At 28.5% G+C, this 23,739-nt stretch overlaps 1 protein-coding gene and 1 pseudogene across 4 annotated transcripts in view; one reads left to right on the top strand and one right to left on the bottom strand.

The window, feature by feature from the left end:
• LOC145242985 (protocadherin beta-16-like) overlaps positions 1–23,739 on the top strand; it is a 470,505-nt gene that overhangs the window by 354,402 nt on the left and 92,364 nt on the right. Inside the window, exon 1 of one of the 4 annotated variants that reach the window (XM_080106105.1) lies at positions 438–693. The exons of the other annotated variants lie outside the window; for them this stretch is intronic. The gene's annotated coding sequence lies outside the window, so the exon portion shown is untranslated. Of the gene's footprint in view, positions 1–437; positions 694–23,739 lie in introns of those variants that run through there. 4 annotated transcript variants of the gene reach the window in all.
• LOC145243214 (U2 spliceosomal RNA) lies at positions 11,477–11,614 on the bottom strand (annotated as a pseudogene).

Genomic DNA, 23,739 nt, shown 5'->3' with positions numbered 1-23,739 from the left:
CCATCTTGAATATTTTTCATGCAATGTTTACACATATTAATCGTACATTTCCCGAGTTTCGATGGATAAAATAAATGACCTTTTTACACGTGTAATGTTATGATCCTTTAGGCTGTGATCATAGCGTAGTATCTGTTAACTGTGACAAGCGGGAGCAATGGTAAAAAAAAATTGTATTATTATTAATTGATTTGAGCGACGGGTGGTCGCTGGATCAGTTATTATGATAAGAAGAATAAACAATGAAACTGGGTAATAAATGATTGACGTGTGGATCGCAAAAAGAATGCGAAAATAGAAAATATATGTAAACATTATTTTGGTTTTGAATAAACAAATAACTAGGTGGATTAGATTGGTATGAGACACGTAATTACGTGACGTAAGAGAACACGTGATGTACTTAGTTTTGGGGAGATTCAGAGAGTTGAGGATTGACCACCAGAGCAGAGAGACGTAGACAAGGGTGGACAGAGAGCTGGTAGCGAGCTGTATGAACAGAAAATGTAGAAACTGCAGATCCTGTGAAAACCATTTGAGACAACTTTAATAAATTTATATTATAAAAATATAAAGAGTTGTTTTATGGTTTTCACAAAGAAGAACAGATGTCTCAATTATATGGTGCGGATCGCTTCATGGTTGTCACAGAACAGCGGGAAGATACAGAAGAACTCTTCAAGAAAACAAAAGGTATGAAGCATATATTATTCTTCTTACATATGAACTGTAAAAATATCCCGTGCGATAAGTCTGATACAACATGATTCAGTTTACACGTCAATATCATGTCCTCTGGCTAACAACATACATACGATTTATACGTTTATTATCTGTCTGTTAAAAGAACAATATCTTACATCCACTAGACAACACATGACACGTTTTAATATATCATCTCCATTCCAATTTCAACCAATATACAACACTCGAAATGACTCCTCATGTAATAATGTTTAAAGATAAGAAATATTTTGAATGCCTCCACAGCCTTATTTTTCTCGTATCACCCACAAACCCTGTTTAGTGACATTACTATAGCTTCCATCAAACCAATTCTTGACCTTGTGTTTAACGTTCTAATCTCCTAAAAATAATGTAAATAAAATAGTTGATAAAGAAAATGAGATTGTGTTGGCACCTTTAATGCTGCTATGACAGCCAGTGCAGTGTTTGCTTTTGAAAGTAAGAGATGTTTATTCTCTACCCTGTATTTGTCAAAAAATTGCAATCGCATGGAGGAGAGGTGAGAGGGGGAGGAGGAGGAGGAGGAGGGGGTGGAGGACAGTCTGCTAAACTAATTATTTTTGTTTTCCTCTCAACTGATAAATAAAAATAAAATAGGATAAATGTTGAGAAGAAAAACGAATTCACAAATTTTATTTCGTTTTTTTCACCCTCGTTTCTTCTGTTGATTGTCTGAATATTGAGACTCGTAATGTCATTTGAAAGTTCTTCACCTTTTTTTCGTTAAGTGAGACATTTTTTAAATTTTATTTTACATCTTTCATCATAATCTTTATTATTATTATTATTTATTATCATTATTATTATCATTATTATTATTGTTGTTATTGTTATTATTATTATCATTATTATTATCATTATTATTTTTTTAATTATTATTATCATTATTATTATTATTGTTGTTATTGTTATTATCATCATTATTATTATCATTATTATTATTTATTATTATTATTATCATTATTATTATTATTGTTGTTATTGTTATTATTATTATCATTATTATTATCATTATTATTATTATTTTATTATTATTATTATCATTATTATTATCATTATTATTATCATTATTATTATTATCATTATGATTATTGTTGTTGTTATTGTTATTATTATTATTATCATTATGATTATTGTTGTTGTTATTGTTATTATTATTGTTATTATTATTGTCATTATTATTATTATCATTATTATTATTATTATTATTGTTGTTATTATCATTATTATTATTATTGTTATTATTATTGTTATTATTATTATCATTATTATTATTATTATTATTATTATTATTATTATTGTTATCATTATTACCATTATTATTGTTATTATTATTATCATTATTATTATTATTATCATTATTATTATTGTTATTATTTTTATCACTATTATTATTATCATTATTATTATTATTATCATTATTATTATTATTATTGTTATCATTATTATCATTATCATTATTATTATTATTATTATTATTATTATCATTATTATTATTATTATTATTGTTGTTGTTGTTATTATCATTATTATTATCATTATTGTTGTTATTATTATTATCATTATTATCATTATCATTATTATTATTACCATTATTATTATTATCATTAGTATTATTGTTGTTGTTATTGTTATTATTATTGTTAATATTATTATTATCGTTATTATTATTGTTGTTATTATTATTATCATTATTATTATTATTATCGTTATTAATGTTATCGTTATTATTATTATCATTATTATTATTATTATTATCATTATTATTATTATTATCATTATCGTTATTATTATTGTTGTTGTTATTGTTATTATTATTATTGTTATTATTATTATCATTATTATTATTATTATAGTTGTTATTATTATTATTGTTATTATCATTATTATTATTGTTGTTATTGTTATTATTATTGTTATTACTATTATTATTAGCATTATTATTAGTGTTATTATTATTATCATTATTATCATTATTATTATTATTATTGTTGTTGTTATCGTTATTATTATTATTATTATTATTATTATTATTATTATTATTGTTTTTGTTGGTATGTTGTTGTTGCTGCTGTTGTTATTATTAGGGCTATGACAACAACATATTCTTTTCCTTGTTTTGACTCTCGAGTATATATCCGACACAGTTAGACACAATTGATCAACCGAGAACCACACCATTCTACATAAAAACAAGATATCAATGGATGTATACCTGAGAAGCAAAACAAGAAAAAGAATATGCTGGTGTCATAGTTCTAGTTATTATCATTATTATTATTAACATTATTTTTAGTGTCATTATTATTATCATTATTATTATTATTATTATTAACATTATTTTTAGTGTCATTATTATTATTATTATTATTATTATTATTATTATTAACATTATTTTTAGTGTCATTATTATTATTAACATTATTTTTAGTGTCATTATTATTATTATTATTATTATTATTATTATTATTTACATTATTTTTAGTGTCATTATTATTATTATTATTAACATTATTTTTAGTGTCATTATTATTATTATCATTATTATTATTATTATTAACATTATTTTTAGTGTCATTATTATTATTAACATTATTTTTAGTGTCATTATTATTATTAACATTATTTTTAGTGTCATTATTATTATTATTATTATTATTATTATTATTATTAACATTATTTTTAGTGTCATTATTATTATTATTATTATTAACATTATTTTTAGTGTCATTATTATTAACATTATTTTTAGTGTCATTATTATTATTATTATTATTATCATTATTATTAACATTATTTTTAGTGTCATTATTATTATTATTATTATTAACATTATTTTTAGTGTCATTATTATTATTAACATTATTTTTAGTGTCATTATTATTATTATTATTATTATTATTAACATTATTTTTAGTGTCATTATTATTATTAACATTATTTTTAGTGTCATTATTATTATTAACATTATTTTTAGTGTCATTATTATTATTATTATTATTATTATTATCATTATTATTAACATTATTTTTAGTGTCATTATTATTATTATTATTATTAACATTATTTTTAGTGTCATTATTATTATTAACATTATTTTTAGTGTCATTATTATTATTATTATTATTATTATTATTATTATTATTAACATTAGTTTTAGTGTCATTATTATTATTAACATTATTTTTAGTGTCATTATTATTATTATTATTATTATTATTAACATTATTTTTAGTGTCATTATTATTATTATTATTATTAACATTATTTTTAGTGTCATTATTATTAACATTATTTTTAGTGTCATTATTATTATTATTATTATTATCATTATTATTAACATTATTTTTAGTGTCATTATTATTATTATTATTATTAACATTATTTTTAGTGTCATTATTATTATTATTATTATTATTATTATTATTATTAACATTATTTTTAGTGTCATTATTATTATTAACATTATTTTTAGTGTCATTATTATTATTATTATTATTATTATTATTATTATTATTAACATTATTTTTAGTGTCATTATTATTATTAACATTATTTTTAGTGTCATTATTATTATTAGCAGCAGCTCACAATGAGCTTTCACAGAGATCTCTTCTTGAAAATAGCCTGTTGTCTTCTCTGGAAGCTGAGTGACAACAAGTCTCGCCAGATTTCCAGTACTCTCCACCTCTTTTGATAACCTTTGCAAATAAATTTGCATTATTGCAACAGCTGCTTGACTTTGATTTCTTGTTGGCAGCGGACGTTGGTCTTCACTGGAATTTGAGTGGCAATAAGTCTCCCCAAGACCCCAGTTCTCTTTGCACTCCTCCAGCGGTGGTTTGGTCAATGCTCCCTCCTCGGTCTTTCCTTCCTCCTTCTCTACTTGGTTATTCGATTTCACGTTTTTTTTTGGGGGGGGGGGCAGAGAACTTATGGGCATGGGCCTTCGATCTTCTTGGTTCCAGTTATCGCTTGATGTGTTTGCCTCTGCAGCAGTTAGAGCACTTATAGATATGTGGCTTCAATTTACTTGCTTCCGTGTGGCGTTTCATGTTTTGCCTCTGCAGCAGTTTGTCTGGTCCGCACTTGTTGCTCATGTCTGCACATTTTCTCTTATTATTATTATTATTATAATTATTGTTATTATTATCGTTATTATCATTATTTTTAGTGATGTTATTACTGTTATTATTATTATTATTAGTGTTATTATGGTTACTTTCATCATTATTATCATTAGTATTATTATTACGATTATACTTATTACTTGTGCTATTATTATTGTTATCATTATTATTCATATCATTATTGTTGTTATTATTATCATCATTATTATTATTGTTATTGTTATTGTTAACATTATATTATTATTATTATTATCGTTATTATTATTGTTACTATTGTTATTTCTGTTGTTATTTCTATTATTATTGTTGTTATTATTATTATTATTATTGTTATTACTATTATTATTTTTTCTATTATTATTGTTGTTGTTATCATTATTATTTCTATTATTATTATTATTATTATTATTATTATTATTATTATTGTTATTTCTATTATTATTGTTGTTATTATTATTATTATTTCTATTATTATTATTATTATTATTATTATTATTGTTATTATTATTATTGTTATTTCCATTATTATTGTTGTTATCATTATTATTATTAACATTATTATTATTATTATTATTATTATTATTATTATTATTTCTATTATTATTTTATTATTATTATTATTATCAAAAGTTGTTAAATGGCATCTACTTCAGTTATTACGAAATAAGCAAAACCTTTTTGACTCGCCTCTCTCACAATTTCTCTTTCCGCATTGTTTTCATCTTGAAGCTATACTTATTTTGCAAGGTGTGGCAGGGAAGGGGGGTGGCGTTTTGTTCACACCACTGATCATAAAGAAATTGGATCTAACTTCTCCTTTCAGTTGCTGCTGACCATCTACATAAAGTGAGGCCTATCAATTTTTAGTCCTAACATAGTTACTTTGTCCTCCGCTCTAGATTGGTTTCACTGGCATAGGCATCACTTGTAGCACCAAGATGAAGAAAGTGCCAATTTCAGGCTGGAGGCTGGTTAAGATAACCATGTTCGATATTTTTTTTATTCTTTTGACACTGCTTAAGCCATTTCTTTCTGTAGATTGGCTTGGGGAAAAGACAGCAAACTACTCGCAAATATATGCATATACTTATTCTTTTTGTAACCGCTTTTCCAGTAGCACCTTGGAGGCCTTCGTAGTTTAGTTGATTTTTTGTGGACTTTGATTCTTAAGAACTTCAATGCCTACAGGAGAGAACGTGGATGCCTTCTAGAACTGCCCTCAGTTGTCTAAGGTCTCTTTAAACAGGTTTTTTTTTTAGTAGGATCTTGCATGAGGATACTTCCCTACAAGTAAACCTGAAATGTTCGTTTTGTATAAAATGTATATATTATGTACGTGCGTCTCATATATATATATATATATATATATATATATATATATATATATATATAAAGAGACAAGTGAATGTTCCTTGCTAATGGAGTAAGAGGTGGCTTTGTTGCCGGGTTTCAATCTTCCCACCCGGCAGTAATCGTGACAACCTGCAAAGAAGATTCATCTCAATCAATCAACAAATCTCGGCTTGTCTTTTCAGCAACTTTATTACGGATGTTCCCCATTGAACAACACTGGTCCTAGACTAACATATTCTGATCCCCTCTACTGGGAGCCATCACTGTCGATGGACCGTCTTTTTCTCTCTCGACTCCGACTGCATCTGTTCTCTTTCTCACACCTGATCTCTGGCTAAAAAATCATACATGTTTTTTTCTCAAGCTCGACCTAAAGTCCACGTCACTTGAAGCGACCTCTACATCATGCTACGTCAGACTCTGAAGGTCAATTTATTTTAAATTATTGTTTATGTTCTAAGATTCTTTTCTATCAAAACATCTTGACATAAATAATTTTATCTGTAAATATTTATTTTGATATGATAACATTCTATTTTGACAAATATTACAACGATCATAATAATCGTCAACTAGCATACCATTCGGTGTTGCCCTGCTAATATTTAACAAATAACCATTTTCAAAACATGAATAAAATCATCTACACTGGCTTATAAGAGGAATAGTTAACCTTCTCTTATAAATTCTAGTTCTAGTAACAGCTCTCAGTTGGATACTCAACCAGACTAGATGAATTTTGTCATAGAATTCAGTAAAAACAAGAGATCTCAGGAATGTTATACTATAAGGTGGTTCACTTAAAAGTAGCCCATAAACTGTAGTAGAGATGAGGGACATTCTTTTATTGTGTAAATTAATTGTGTAAATTTATTGTGTAAATTAATTGTGTAAATTACGTGTAATGTTATAAGAGATGCTGAAAGTGCTATCCGTTGGTATCTATGCATTTCTGGGCACGTTTAACAACGTTTGCAGATACTGCCTGTAGATCTTTTCTGATGATTCTCCTGATAACGTTGGTAATGTTCTCCTTTAGTTGGTCTAGATTGTGGGGATTATTTACACAAACCTTTTGTCTTAAAGTCTCCCAAAGATAAAACTCACACAATAACAAGTCCGGGGAACGTGGTGGCCATAACCCTTTGCTTATTGTTCTCTCTTCTGTAAACATGTCATGAACTCGTGTCAATGATCTGTGAGACCTGTGGCATGTAGTGCCATCTTTTTGGAAAAAGAATTGCATTTTGTCTTGTGGTGTCAGTTCTTCGTTAAGAGAAAGATTAAAGAGAGCGGGTTACTTTTAAGTGGGCTGCTTAATCTGAAAAAAAAAAATTAATGGGAAAGATTAGAAAACCGGGCTACTTTTAAGTGGGCCACCCTATATAAAAGTTATAAGTGAATTAGTGAGATGAACATTAATATTCTTAACTACTTTACTAATTCAACATTTGAGAGGTAGAGAATTTAATGGATTATTCGAATATATCTATGTATCTAAGAAAAATAGCATGGGTAATGGTGAAAAAAAGGAGACAGGAAGTTTTAAATACACCGGAAGTTGGTACACGCGTCTCTCACTTTACCTATGGAAGCACAGAATCAATCATATTTTATGTTCATTTTTTTTTAACTAAATTAAACATAGTTATTTAAAAAGATATGCGATGAGTTTTTGTTGTTTTTATAATTAGTCTTTTTTTATTTAAACACGCGTAATCTATTACGATCTTTTTTTTTATCAATTATTTTTTAAATTTTTTAATCGCATATCTTTTCAAATAATTATGTTTATTTAAGTTAATATGTTATATATTTTGTCAAACTATTTAAATATTTTAAAAATATTTATTTGCAGAAACATGAAAAAAACAATGAATGTGTCATATTTTTTTTTTTACAGTTTTAACAGTTTAAAAAATGTGAATGTGCAACAGAAAAGTTTAACAGTTTTAAAACGAGAATATTTCACGTGTTAAAAACACTAAATTTAAACAACATAATAAGTACGAATAGATTACGCAGGTTTAAATAATATAACTAACTATATTTGAAAAAAAAAAACAAAAAAAAAACTAAATATGTTTGAAAAATATTAACAAAAAATTTATAACATTTATAAAAACATATAAAAATACATAAACGTTTTTATAAATTGTTTTTTTTTAATTAATTTTTTTAATCGCATATCTTGTATTCGATTAAAGAATAAAAAAATAATTGATAAAAAAGTTTACATATTTTTATATATTTTTATTATAATGAGGTGGGAAAAAAGTAAACATAAAATATAATTGAAAATTGTATCAATTCTGTGCCTCCATAGCTAAATTGAGAGACGCGTGTGCCAACTTCCGGTGTGTTTAAAACTTCCTGTCTCCTTTTATCCACTATTACCTCATCATGTGTTAGTCCCAGAAAGTGGGGCGCTTTGATTTCTGAAAACTCTGACTGAAATAAAATGAAACAAACAAACAAACAAACAAACAAACAAACAAACAATTAAAACTACCTGACAAATATACCCGGTTAACCAAGTGCGAGAGAGATACAAATAATTGCACTTAAAGAGACGGTTAGAATCTTAAAAATGATTGCATGGTTGGATTGTATGAGATAGTAGGTGAATGTCTGGCATCCGGTTGAATATCTCATCCCCAGCTTTAACAAAAAAAAAAAGTAATTGAAATAAATAAAAAAATCTGACTTGATGACTCATTTCAATTAAATGATAGGTCAATGTTTAATACTTTGTGATGAGTATGAAGAGAGGCTTGATTATGCAAACAATGTGGGAGTATGATTCCTAAGAATCAACGACCATAAAATACAACCGGGATCCAAGAAGCTGACATCTCTATATCACCCCCGCCCCAAAAATAATTTGACTGATTTCGATGACAATAAAAATATGGAAAGTGTGAAACATTCGTGGATCATCATTCAATCTCTAGTAACTTCTCAAATACACTTGCGATGTTAGGCTGTATAAGGGTGTTAACTTTGGTCAAAATTGTACTGTTCCTTCTTTAATCGGATTTTTTCGATTATCGATTTTCAATACTTATCGGATACAAGACATATCTAAGAACACTCCCAGAAACATAAAGTACATTTTTGTGAAACTTAAAAAAAAAAAAAATTGGCAGAACCATTTCGGAATCCATATGGAATGAGCACACACACACACACACACACACACACACACACACACACATACACACACACACACACACACACAGAGTGTCTTTTTATAAGAGTAGATACACAACCACAACACAAGTAGATGTATACTTACATAGATGGTAAAAAAAAGGAAGAGAGAAAAAGGGAAATCCTTCAACTAAATCTGAGTTATATAAAAATTCTTGCAACGCGACCCGGAATAATTTCATCCTCTGACGCTTAATTCAGTAGGATATCATCTCTTGCTTTTTGGATTTCCCTGATAAAACAAGAAAGAAAAGAAAACAAACCCCAACCCAACCATCCAAGCACATTACCTACAAGTGTACACTTTGAAAATAAGCGCCTCAATCCAGTGTCATCTTTTTATTATGATGGTGCCCTTCTTATTCTTCATCTCCTGTCAGGGATCTTTGCAACTGATTATTGCGATAGGAAGAGTAACAAACACGCTTTCACACCCGATGGCCAAAATAGGTTGACATAATACAAGCACCTGGGGACAGAGAGCGTTTTTGCTTTGTGGAGGATAGTGTATTTATTAAGTTCATTCTGCTATTCAACGTCTACGTTTGGAGTATCAATTCTAAGATGTTCATAAATGTCTGTCAAGGTACACACCCTCTCTCTCTCTCTCTTTCTATCTCTCTCTCTCTCTCTCAGTGTGTGTGCGTATATATATATATATATATTTATATATATATATATATATATATATATATTTGCTCGTGTATATATATATATATATATATATATATTTGCTCGTGTATATATATATATATATATATATATATATATATATATATATATATATATATATATATATATATATATATACACGAGCAAATAGTTAATAAAACATGTTGAAAAACACTTTGAAATGAGTTAAAAACATATTTAATCTGAAAAGGAAACACTATATAAGTGGATAGTCCTTAATCCGCGGAGTTTCGAAGAAATACTTTCCTGCTCATCAGAGGGTAGGAAAATGCGAGATGCGGGATCGCATTTTATTTTATATATATATATATATATATATATATATATATATATATATATATATATATATATATATATATATATATATATATGTGCATTTTATTTTATATATATATATATAATATATATATATATATATATATATATATATATAAGAACAAGTAGTTAATAAAAAATGTTAAAAACACTTTGAAAAAGAGTTTAAAAAATATTTAATATTAAAAAAGGAAGCACAAAATCAGTGGATAGTCCTTAATCCGTGGAGTTTCGAAGAAATACTTTCCTTCTCATCAGAGGGTAGGATTTAGCAAAATGCCGGATCGGATTTTGCTTGCAAAAGTATTTGATGAAACTACAAGTAATTCATAAATCTTACTTGGTAACAAATAGTGAAGCAGAGGGAATATGGCGAAGAAAAAAGTGATTTCACTTTTTTTGTCTTATTTTACTTCAGTCGAAACTATGAAACACTGTTCGGGGATTTAAAAACAAAATAGTATATTAAATCATAGCTCCCCAGCAGTGTTGATCAAACACCACCTCCCGTAATCTTAAGAAGAAAAAATGTTACATATATTAGATCTAGTTTCCTACTCTTAATTAATTTAGCTAGCCTATTCATGTTATAAAAATGAATTCTTTACCTGTGAGATTCGTCTGTTTCCAAATTCAAAATGGATATAGTTTTTAATTTACCAGACTTGTATTTATAAGATTAGGATTAATCCATTTGACTGCTTATCACCCCCTACTATGATTAGTACTTTGTAAATTTATATTCTTATTTATTGAAAATTAACAAGGCCGATAGCCATTAGTCGCATGCTCTCGTGTAATGAATGAATGTGTGAATGTAGGATTGACATGAAATTCTTAAAGATAAACTAAAATGACCAAAAAATGGGCTGAAATGACTTAAATAAATAAAAAGTAAATGACTTAGAATGACTTTAATGAACTTAAGGATGAATTGAATGCTTAAAACATAACTGGAATCCTTCAAAAACAACTTGAATGATCTGGAGAATGACTTGAATGGCTTTGAAACTGACTGGTTGTAAAGTGGGTGATCATTTTACATTAAATTAATACAGAAAAGTGATCCCCCACTTTATATCACAAAGTTACAAACATAAGTGCAGCATGTAATAAGAACAGATACTTTACTTTGATCTTGGCCAAAAGGCCAAGAAAAGGGTATTTATTTGCTCCCCCACCGAGCAAATTAGGCACAAGGCCGATTTTTAATGTGAGGAGTGAAGGGGAAATGGGGATCAACTCCCCGGGGAGTAGGGGAACTGGATAGTGACAATTGGTATGAAGGATTGCCCCTACATTGACCAAGGTCTTATATGTGGGGTTTGTATTTATTTGCTTCCCCACCGAGCAAATAAGGCACAAGCCGATTTTTAATGTGAGGAGTGAAGGGGAAATGGGGACCAACTCCTTGGGGAGTAGGGGAGCTGGATAGTGACAATTGGTATGAAAGGTGTCTCCTACATTGACCAAGTGGGGTTGATATTTATTTGCTCCCCCACCGAGCAAATTAGGCACAAGCCGATTTTTAATGTGAGGAGTGAAGGGGAAATGGGGGCCAACTTCTTTTGTTTTCAAGTAAGATCTTTGACTTACCTGTTGCTTCATCAAATACTTCTGCATGCAAAATCCGATCCCGCATTTTGCTAATTTCTACCCTCTGATGAGAAGGAGAGTATTTCTTCGCAGATTAAGAACTATCCATTTATCTAGTGTTTCCTATATATATATATTTATTAACTGTTTGCTCATATATATATATATATATATATATATATATATATATATATATATATATATATATATATATATATATATCTTTTCTATAGAGTGATGTGTATCTCGGTTGATTAACTCTATCGGATATATACTCGAGAGTCAAAACAATGAAAAGAATATTCTGTTGTCATAGCCCTACTGATCAGTCTCTTATGTATCGTGCCTGTATCGGTGATAAACTATCACTTCAGTAAAAGTTATCTGTTTAGTGAAAGCAATACGGATTTTGCCCTGCAATGTCGACTGGTAAAGTGCTAACTGCAATATCACATAGGATCCGCGAATCTCTTGACATATGAAAGGCCTTCGCTAGTATCTGGCATAAAGAGTTGCGACAATAATTCTTGGATTAGTAGATGTAGAAGAGTTGAGTTAGCAGGGTCGGTGGGTTGCGGAAGTCAAAAAGAAATCATGGGAGAACGCGATAAATATGAATTTGAGAGAAAGGGGGATAAATAGAAAACCATCCAGAGATCGTTTAGTTTGTAAGTCATTTTCTAAAAGTCATCCAATACAAGTACAGGGTGGAACGATAAATTTGTCGCCCTAAAGAAAACAACACTACAACTTTATTTTAAAACTTTTACTAAAAAAATCAATTCAGGTAACTTGATTATGTAGTAGAGCTGACATCTATTGAATTTAGCTGCCTTCAGCCTCAATCACGGCCTCGATCCGCGTTCTGAACTGGGATCATGCCTTTTCCACAAGCACCGGCGGAAGCTCAGTGAATACTTGGCAGATGGTGGCGATCAGGCTGGCTTTGATGTTGTGGGAAGTCATGTTGGTGATGTTCTTGACGTATGATCAAACAAAGTAGTCCAGTAGTTTCAGGTCGGGGGAGGAGGAGGGCAGTGAGGGAAGGGTACAAAGTTGTAGCACTCCTTCTGAAGAAAAGCCTGTGTCTCTATGGACTTGTGGGCCATTGCCGAGTTCTACTGCCACACCCAGGGTTTGCCAGCAGCAACGTGATTGCGCAAGAGGATCACCACACTTCAGCAAATCCAGGTACATTTTGGTGTTGACTTCGAAGATGTGAGGTGGTATAATGTGGCCCTCACTTGAAACCACACCAAAGGCTATAACTGTGACTGGAAACTTTGTTTTCATCACCCTTGGAATATCCATATTATTTGTGGCAATCCAACAATGCATTTTGAGGGTGCTGGCAGTGGTCCTGTTGTTATAACTTGGATTGGTAGAAAGCATGAGTTGTGAAGCGGCGCATCTGCAATCTCGCTCGTTGAACATTATGTCACGTTCAAACATGATAAAAGGCGCCTGTTGCTCTTGAGATTTGTACACAACTCGTCAACTAGTCTGAAAAAAAAAAAAGAAAACCGGTTTTCATCAAACGCAAATGGAACCATGTCGTCTTTTCTAGGGTAGACACGATTCTAAATAGTATGCCTTATATTGAGTGAATGAGATTTTTAAAAAATGCCAGCATGGAAAACATTAAACCGAATATGATGCTGTTTTTTTTTTTTTTACAAAGGGGTTATCATATATCAAAGTTCAAATGCCATTCCAGGATAAGGGTTAATGTGTGTATTGTAGTCATTGAAACAGCAGCGTAGTAATCATTTGTTGTGGAAATTTTATATAATTATTTATGAGGACGATTCAATAAGAACTTGTTTACATTGGACTTGAAGACGACAATATTTTAGTCAGCTAGAAAGCAGACTAGCAGAACAGAGTTCAACAGACGGACCGTTCTAGGAAAGAAGGCTTATTAATGGAATCCACATTTAGGTTTAGGCCCGATAGAGAGCGGAGGAATTTATTGATATTGTTTTTGGCTGGGTGAGTTACATTATCATAGTGCCAATAACATGGTATAACAAGAACAAATGAAAATTGGCTAGTCAGAATCAAATTTGATACGTTAGCTAAAATCCTATTCAGGTCCAAGACTTAAAATCTCACAAAATAACATTACACGTTAGATGTTTAATATTTATTGACGTTTGTATTGATGTATTGACCAGGCTATTGTTCTCATCTTCAGTGTTATTTGTCTTTGAATTTGTCTCTCTCTGTCTGAAAGATCAAGAATACAAAAATATCTATGGAGTAACTTTTCTCCTTTCTTTTCAAGACAACACCCAACATGCCTGAAGACGGTCGAAAGCCAAACCGAGTGAAACGTTGCACAAATAACACTTAAGATGAGAACGATAGTCCGATCAATACAAGTAAAATAAATCTTGTTCATGTTGTATAAAATATTGTCATTAACAAAATTTTTAACGAAGGCATCGCCACATATCAGAAGTTCTGTCCCTCCATTAAATGGTCTGTCATCTTTATGTTTCAAACAGAATTGTTATCTTTTTTTTTTTTTTTTGCATTGATCGGACTACTATTTTCATCTTGAGTGTTATTTGTAGTGTTGGGCCGATTAATCAGAATCGGGAATCGGAAAAATCGGAAGATTTGAGCATATTGGAATCGGTATTCGAATTTGAAAAATTGGTGCCTATTTTCCGATGCCAAAATGATTCTTTTAATTGTCTATTTTTATTTGATTTTGTTTAAAGCAAAATATTCAATTGCTAGTCATAATTATGAAATAAGAAATATTTATTGATTTTAAATTTCCAGTAAAGCTAAAATCGATAGATCATCCTCCACAAGTGCATTTTGACGTTTAGGAAAATATATGCATATTTAACATGTTTTTTTGTTTGTTTGTTTGTTTGGTGTTTATTTTTTTTTTCAAAAATCAGGGAAAATAACAATCTTATAGTTAAATAATTAGAGAATTATTAAGAATCGGAACTGGTAATTGTATCAAAATCGTGAATTTAGCACGGAATCAGTAATTGTATCAGAATTGGAGAAAAATATAGGAATCGCCCCATCACTAGTTATTTGTTCAACATTTCAGTCGTATTGTCATTCGACCGTCTTCAGGCACGTTGGTTGTTGTCTTGGAAACAAAAAAGAGAAAGGTTACTGGCTCCACAGATATTTCCAACAACCAACATGCCTGAAGACGGTCGAAGGACAAGCCGACCAAAACGTTGCAGAAATAACACACAGGATGAGAACAATAGTCCGACCAATACAAGGAATATAAACAATCAACCCTCATCTAAAAAATTCAGAACTGTAATTTATTGACGTGTTCATCCATCTCGTCATATTTAAATGTTCATGTCAACTCATATACTGATCTACTTATACGCTTGTCTCCGGTTCCGTCTCCATCCATCAAATGTGGTCTTGACGTTTTATTTATTTATTTTTTTTCAACTTATCTCGTATCGATAATTCTTTTCCGTTCCCCATTTATCTATCTATCTACGAAGAGATACCTATCTTTTTTTTTTTTTGCCATTTTGCCATCTTTCTCGATCTTTAATCTTTTCTGACATGCTTTGCATTCTTCGCTGTACGTTTTCATATAATCCGATTCACCGATTGATTTTTTTTTTCTTCGAATATCGCCACTTGGTTTCTATCTACTTCAATCGGTTCATTATCGCAGTTTTTTTTTTCACATCTATTTACCATCGCCAATATAATATTCGTCGATCTCAGTTGGTTCTGATTGATCCATTGTGTTCTCTTTCTATCCATCTCACTCGCTTTCTGTCTCACTTACTATCTATTTCACTCTTTTTCTATCTATCTATCTATCTATCTATCTCTCACTCTCTCACTCTCTCTCTTTCTCTCTCTCTCTCTCTCTCTCTCTATATATATATATATATGTATATATATATATATATATATATATATATATATATATATATATGTATGTATATATATATATATATATATATATTAGTATTGGGACGATTAATCAGAATCAGGAATTGGAAAAATCGCAGCTCTTTGGGTATCGGAATCGGAAAAAATTTGAGCCTATTTTCCTATGCCAAAACCGATTCCTTTAATTATATATTTTTATTTGATTTGTTTTTATAAAAAATCTTCCACTGCTTGTAGCAATAATAAAACAATAAATATTTATTGATTTTAAACTTCCAGTAAGACTAAAATCTCCAGATCATCCCCTCACAAGTGTGTTTTTACGTTTGAGAAAATACATGCACATTTAAGATGTGTTTTCGCAGTAAACGGGACAAAATAACACTTTTATAGTTAAATATTTAGAGATTTATAAAGAATCAGAATCGGCAATTTATCGGAATTGGGGAAAAATATTGGAATCGTCCCATCACTACTATATATATATATATATATATATATATATATATATATATATATATATATATATATATATATATATATGAAATAAAAATGACAATTAAATTTACCAAAATGATCCAAGATGGTAAAACTAAAGTATATTATAAATATTAAAGAATTAATATTTATAAAGTTATCTCAACCAGATGTAAAAGCTCGATATAACCAAATAGGAGATAGAGCTTATAATAAGAGCAAACAGTTAATAAAACATGTTAAAAACACTTTGAATATATATATATATAGTAATATATTGGAATATATATATATATATATATATATATATATATCACTCTTTATCTATCTATCTCACTCACTCCCTCCCTATCTCTCTATCTCTCACTTTCTCTCCCTATCACATTCTCACTATATCTTACTCTATTCTAATCTCACTCTCACCTTATCTCATTCTCTCTATCTCTCTATCTGACTCATTTTTTTTTTTTTTTTCACTTTTGAAAATAAGACTCGATAATAATATATACGAAATCTGGACAAATTAAAATATCATACTTAAGCGTATTTTACGACAGGGCAAGACCGCCATCCACCGCTAGTAATATAATACATATTTATTGATTTTTAAATTATCAATAAAATTAAAATCTATAGATCTCCCCACCCCACCCCAGCTTCCACAAATGTGTTTTTACATTTAAGAAAATTTATACATATGTTTTTTTTACGGTAATCAGTAAAAAATAACAATTTTTATAGTTAAATATTTAGAGATTTATATAGAATCGGAATCGGTACTTGTATCAGGATCGGGAATTTAGTATGGAATCGGTAATTGTATCGGAATCGAGAAAAAATTATGACTCATTCCCTCACTATTTTTTTTTCCAACTATTCTATCTGCTATATTTTCCCAAGACTTGCTGCTACATTCGATTAACAACTTTACACTTCGACGTTTCATTTTGCCTGATAATTTTTTTTACTTTATATATATTTTTTTTTTTTTTTTGTGCTCCCCGACAAAAGGAGCGTCGACCTGTAAATTCACCCTTGTCCGTTCGTTCGTTTGTTCGTTCACCCGTTCGTCTGTCCGCACTTTTCTCAATAACTACGCCAGGGAATTTTTTGAAATTTTGCACAAACATTAAACATGATGTGAGTAAAAAAGTAGCAGAACGACTTTTCCAGGAAAACCCCGGTTGCTCCCCCCCCCATCCCTAGAGGTGCCTTTCGGGTTAAAATTGCTAAAATTAACACTTTTGTGCTTATTAGAAAAATTGATGCTTTGGGTTCTTTTTTTTTTTTTTAACTTTCTGAAAAATTCTAACTAACTGATTTCTATATAATTTTGATTGTCTATAATTCATGATAACTCTTAGGTGTGCCCCAAGGGCTCTTTAAGGGCTAATAAAAACACTCCATTTTTGGGACTATTTTACCATATTTGTCCAAAATTTTATATATATATAATTTATATATATATAATTTATATATATATATATATATACACATATATATATATATATATATATATATATATATATATATATAATCACATGGAAAGAAGGCAGAAAAACATGTGGCCTTTTTAAGAAATTTTCAATCTTTCGCCCCCATTTTCGGGGGACTCCTTCAGGAAATGATAGAAATGATTTAGGAAATAATTTATAAGTTATTCCTCAACCATCTCTATCATTTCCTGAGGGAGTATATAAAAAGTTCTTCAAAATAGTAACCCTCTCGAGACCCCCCCCCCAAAAAAAAAGCCTTTCTTGGACATACAAAACGCGCGCACCACTTTTACTGTTTAAATATATATATATATATATATATATATATATATATATATATATATATATATATATATATATATATATATATATATATATATATATATATATATAGAGAGAGAGAGAGAGAGAGAGAGAGACTTGTATGTAATATAGTTTTACTGGGTTCGTGTAATTCAGTAAATTTTCATATACCAATAAGTTTTAAGCCAAAGAGAGATGCCTTAAAGAGTAAGCTATAAAATTATCATATTTCATAAGTGAGCATTATATATATATATATATATATATATATATATATATATATATATATATATGTGTGTGTAATATATATATGCAATATATGTAATATATATATGTAGTATATATATGCAATATATATAACATATATATGTTATATATATATATTATATATAATATATATATATAATATATTATATATATAATATATATCTATAATATATATATTATATATATATTATATATATATTATATATATCATATATATATTATATATATATATTATATATATATTATATATATATATTATATATATATATTATATATATTATATATATAATATATATATAATATATATATAATATATATATACTATATATAATATATATATAATATATACATATATAATATATATATAATATATGCATATATAATATATATAATATATATATAATATATATATAATATATATGTAATATATATATAATATATAATATATATATAATATATATATATTATATAATATATATAATATATACATATATATACATATATATAATATATATACATATATATATACATATATATAATATATATACATATATATATATACATATATATAATATATATAATATAATATATATAAACGTATATATATAATATATATAATATATATATACATATATATATAATATATAATATATATACATATATATAATATATATATAATATATATGCATATATATGTTACCTGATAAGGGCTGCCCCCTTTTCATGTAAGTATAAAAATAGAGAGATTTAGTTAAAATGAAAATGAAATAGCATAGACGAAATTCGAACCTCGTAATTTAGGTTTAGAAATAGATTACGAGAGATAATAGGAATGTGAAAACAAACCATTGTTTAGCTTAGAGATAAAATAGTTTCAAGAAAAGAATGCGCGTTGTCAATTCTGTTATGAAAATTCAATTGAGGAATGCAACTATAGGATAATTTAATAAACATGTTTTTAACATATTGGGAATATAGGTTACTGAGAATATAGGTTAAAATTCCTTTTGTAAACAAAGGAAACAGTTTTGGACACGCATTTCCAGAACACGTGAAAGAAGACACATGTTTTAACATGTGTATGACGTCATGGAAAACGGGAAGTTCTCGATATAGTTAGAAACTTTAGAGAAACTGTGGGAGAAACTGGGAGAGAATCTGAGGACGACAGACGACAGTCCAGACATGGGATTCGAACGTCTAGAAGCAAGACGGTCACTTTTGAAACTTAGAATGTGAAGCTTCGAATTCTTGACTCAGAAAACCACGACCGGTCGGGAAAAAGAAATAAACCCATCATGTGTTTTTATAAACGTCGTCTTTGTGTTGTTATTCTACCAAAAGGTAAAGTGAAAATTGTTATTATATGTCTTGTATAACATGTGTTTTAAAATGTCTTTACATACACGTCTCGACATCTCATATCTACAATGTGAACCCTAAGACTGTCTGAACACTGTTTCATCACTCAAAGAGCTTCTATTACATCTAAGTATGAACATTTTATATATATGAATCTCGTCATAAAACGAACACGGAACAACATCTCTCTCTGGGTCTTTCAACATCTCTCTTAGTAAGACTCTCTAAGACTCTAAGACTGCACTTTAATAAGACTCACTTTTAACAAAGAACAATACTAATAAGACATAAATATAACATATATATATATAACATATATATATATATATATATATATATATATATATATATATATATATATATATATATATATATATACATAATATATATATATATAATATATTTATAATTATTTTTTTGCTATAATAATTAAATATATATATATATGAATAAAATAAAGCAAGATATAAATGATGCTTTAGACGTTATGTGAATAAAAAATAAAACGGTCAGTACGTCTTCCTGTACATCCTCGCCTAGAAATCCTGATGATGTCCCTTGAAATGGGGACGAAACGTTGATTTAATTTTGTTTTTACTCTTTTAGGTTTTTCCTTTTTATTTACACACACACATATATATATATATATATATATATATATATATATATATATATATATATATATATATATATATATATATATAGCATGATTTTTTCTTCTCTGAAGCTGCCTTCATTAATCTAAACATCTGCTTCTGCCATTAACTTATCTATCTCACATTTACCGTGTGCATATAATCAATATTTGCGGTGCACTTCTCTCAATCAATTTACCAATCAACTTTCTTATTTCTGCCGATGAATCGCTATCCTCCGTCGATAAAACCTGGTCATCCTACGTGCTCTGCATAACCTCGGTTATTTTTGGCAAAAACTGAATCGTATACCTGCCGCTCCGTTCTTGACAAAGACGGGTTCCAGAGTTTCATCAATTTTGTCGTATATTCGGTCAGCATGGCCTACTGGGAAATTCTGAGCCCAGGTAAAGAGCAATTATTCCAGGGGAGGGGGGGCGAAGAAAATGTTGACAGAATGTCATGAATGTGGGTTGAAACTTCCGGCTGAGAGCTGGGAGTGCATATGAACCTCTCAGGATAAGAATTTTCGTTTCCGTTTCTTCTAGTGATATGTGTGCATATAAATACATAATGTGTGTATATATGTTAATATGTGTGGGTGTATTTGTATATGTACTCATGTGTGTGTAAGTATTGAATATTTATTCGTATATATATACACACACATATAAATACATACACACATATACACACGCATATGAAAACGTTTAAATACTTATACACACATGAATGCATATACAAATACACATATGTATATATATATATATATATATATATATATATATATATATATATATATATATATATATAAATATATGTATACTTTTATGCTTTTCTTGTAAATATCCCAAAAGTGATGTTTTTTCCAGTTATAGCAGGATAAATAATAATATAATATAAATAGTACAATCCCAAATATACTACATTTGTCTGCCCAATGATATTCAGAGTATTTATATATATATATATATATATATATATATATATATATATATATATATATATATATATATATATATATATATATAATTGTGACTTGAACTTTATATATATATATTTATAAAACTCAAATGATCTTGCAACGGTTGTTGTAACCCAACATCCGATTTAAGACTTCCGGTTGCGCATGCGTACATAAACAAATAATCAACGCGACAATAAAACATGTTGTTTTACTGTGTACGTTTTCAGCGTCCCATTGTTTTTTTTTCGCGTTTAAATTATCTAAATAAACAATTATTAATACTTTCTGCATTTTATTACATCGCTTATTTCCGTATTACGTTTAAGTTATTTTAACGCAATTTTCTTACAAATAAATCTATTTTAACCCGTTGACGACCATAAGAGTATGCTACAACGGCGATTTACCCACCGCCTTCATTTTCTTTTAATTTATTCTCTATTTTTCAATGCACATTTCTTAAAAAACATTCATACATTTTCTTCTACATTACCAACATAAATAAATAACCCCGAAAATATGTTCTTTTAATTTGCGTTACAAATAAATAATCAACGCGACAATAAAACGTATTGTTTTACTGTGTACATTTTCAGCGTCGCAATTGTTTTTTTTTTTTTTTTTTTTTGCGTTTAGATTAAAAAATATATCAAAATTTGAATTTAACTTTAAGTTTTATTGTATCTGTTCAGTACAGATTTACGTATACATAAGTATGGCAAACCACTTATAATTCAATGGCTGTAAGTTTTCTTTTCAAAAATAAACAATTATAAACAGAACAACTCATAGAAATCTATCTATATTCTTTTTTCACTTTAATATACTTTCATAGAAATGTTTCTGTTATGTCACAAAAAACTATTTTCTTTACGTCACAAGTGTCACGCTCATACATTAATTCCATAGCTAATATAACATACTGATCCAACGGGTCACGGGTGGTTTAGTATATATATATATATATATATATATATATATATATATATATATATATATATATATATATATATGAGAGAGAGAGAGAGAGAGAGAGAGAGAGAGAGAGAATAAATGACAAGAAGTTATATTTCAAAATTCATGATGTTGACCATCTTATAATTTATTCCTTTAATCCAGTTGACTATTACAATTATTGACAGTATCTGTTTCGTAGCGCAAAATCAATCACTTAATTATTATATCAATCAGTGAATCTATTATGCCCTTAACTCATCAGAAGAAATAGCAACAATCAATCCGTCAAAAGGACATGATTAAAATCCGAAAATTGGAAGAGGAGCTGCAAATACCTTCTTATTTTTTCCATTACGCCATATTGAATATTTTTAAACACTTATTAACATTGCAAGTATTCATTTTTTTTTTTATTTTTTAGATGTTGAGGGAATATTGGAGGCCAGTGTACCTTTATATAAAATGCTGATAAGTCTGCTTGACGCATTACATACATGTTGTATATAAAAAATGAATAGCTGCAATGTTAATAAATTCTGTTTGTACGATGTGAAAGTTTTGACAAATTGTTTTTGTTCAATGCGCTGATGACCTTGCTTAGTTGTGCAAAATTATAACGAATGAACTATTACATACTTGTGTGCCAAGATCATGAGGTTGAAACAATTGCATGCAAGTTGTTACCAATAAAAGACCAACATTTTCAAAATTGGTAACTTCATGAATGTTTGTTCACACACACACACACACACACACACACACACACACACACACACACACACACACACACACAGACACACACACACACACACATATATATGTACTAGTGTGGGGACGATTAATCAGAATCGGGAATCGGAAAAATCGGAAGATTTGGGGGTATGGGAATCGATATGGAAAGCGGAAAAATTGAAGCCCATTTTCCGATGCCAAAACGATTCTTTTAATTGTCTTTTTTATTTGATTTTGTTTAAAGCAAAATCTTCCATTGCTGGTAATAATGATAAAATAATACATATTTATTGATTTTAAATTACCAGTAAAGCTAAAATCGATAGATCATCATCCACAAATGTATTTTGACGTTTAGGAAAATATCTGCATATTTAACATGTGTTTTTACGAAAATCGGAGAAAATGACAACTTCTATAGTTAAATTATTATCTAATTAGAGATTTATAAATAATCGAAATCAGAATTGGTAATTGTATCGGAATCGGAATTTAGCACGTAATCAGGAAAAATATCAGAATCCCCCCATCACTAATGTACACTCATAAGCAAAAAAAAAAAAAATGGGCCAAGAGTGAAAGAAGGA

The sequence above is a fragment of the Euprymna scolopes genome, chromosome 21 (assembly GCF_053919585.1).
Source record: "Euprymna scolopes isolate OS-2025 chromosome 21, ASM5391958v1, whole genome shotgun sequence".
Classification (NCBI taxonomy): Eukaryota; Metazoa; Mollusca; class Cephalopoda; order Sepiida; family Sepiolidae; genus Euprymna; species Euprymna scolopes.
The sequence above is the reverse complement of the archived record's forward strand: the minus strand, read 5'-3'. Positions and strand labels throughout refer to the sequence as shown.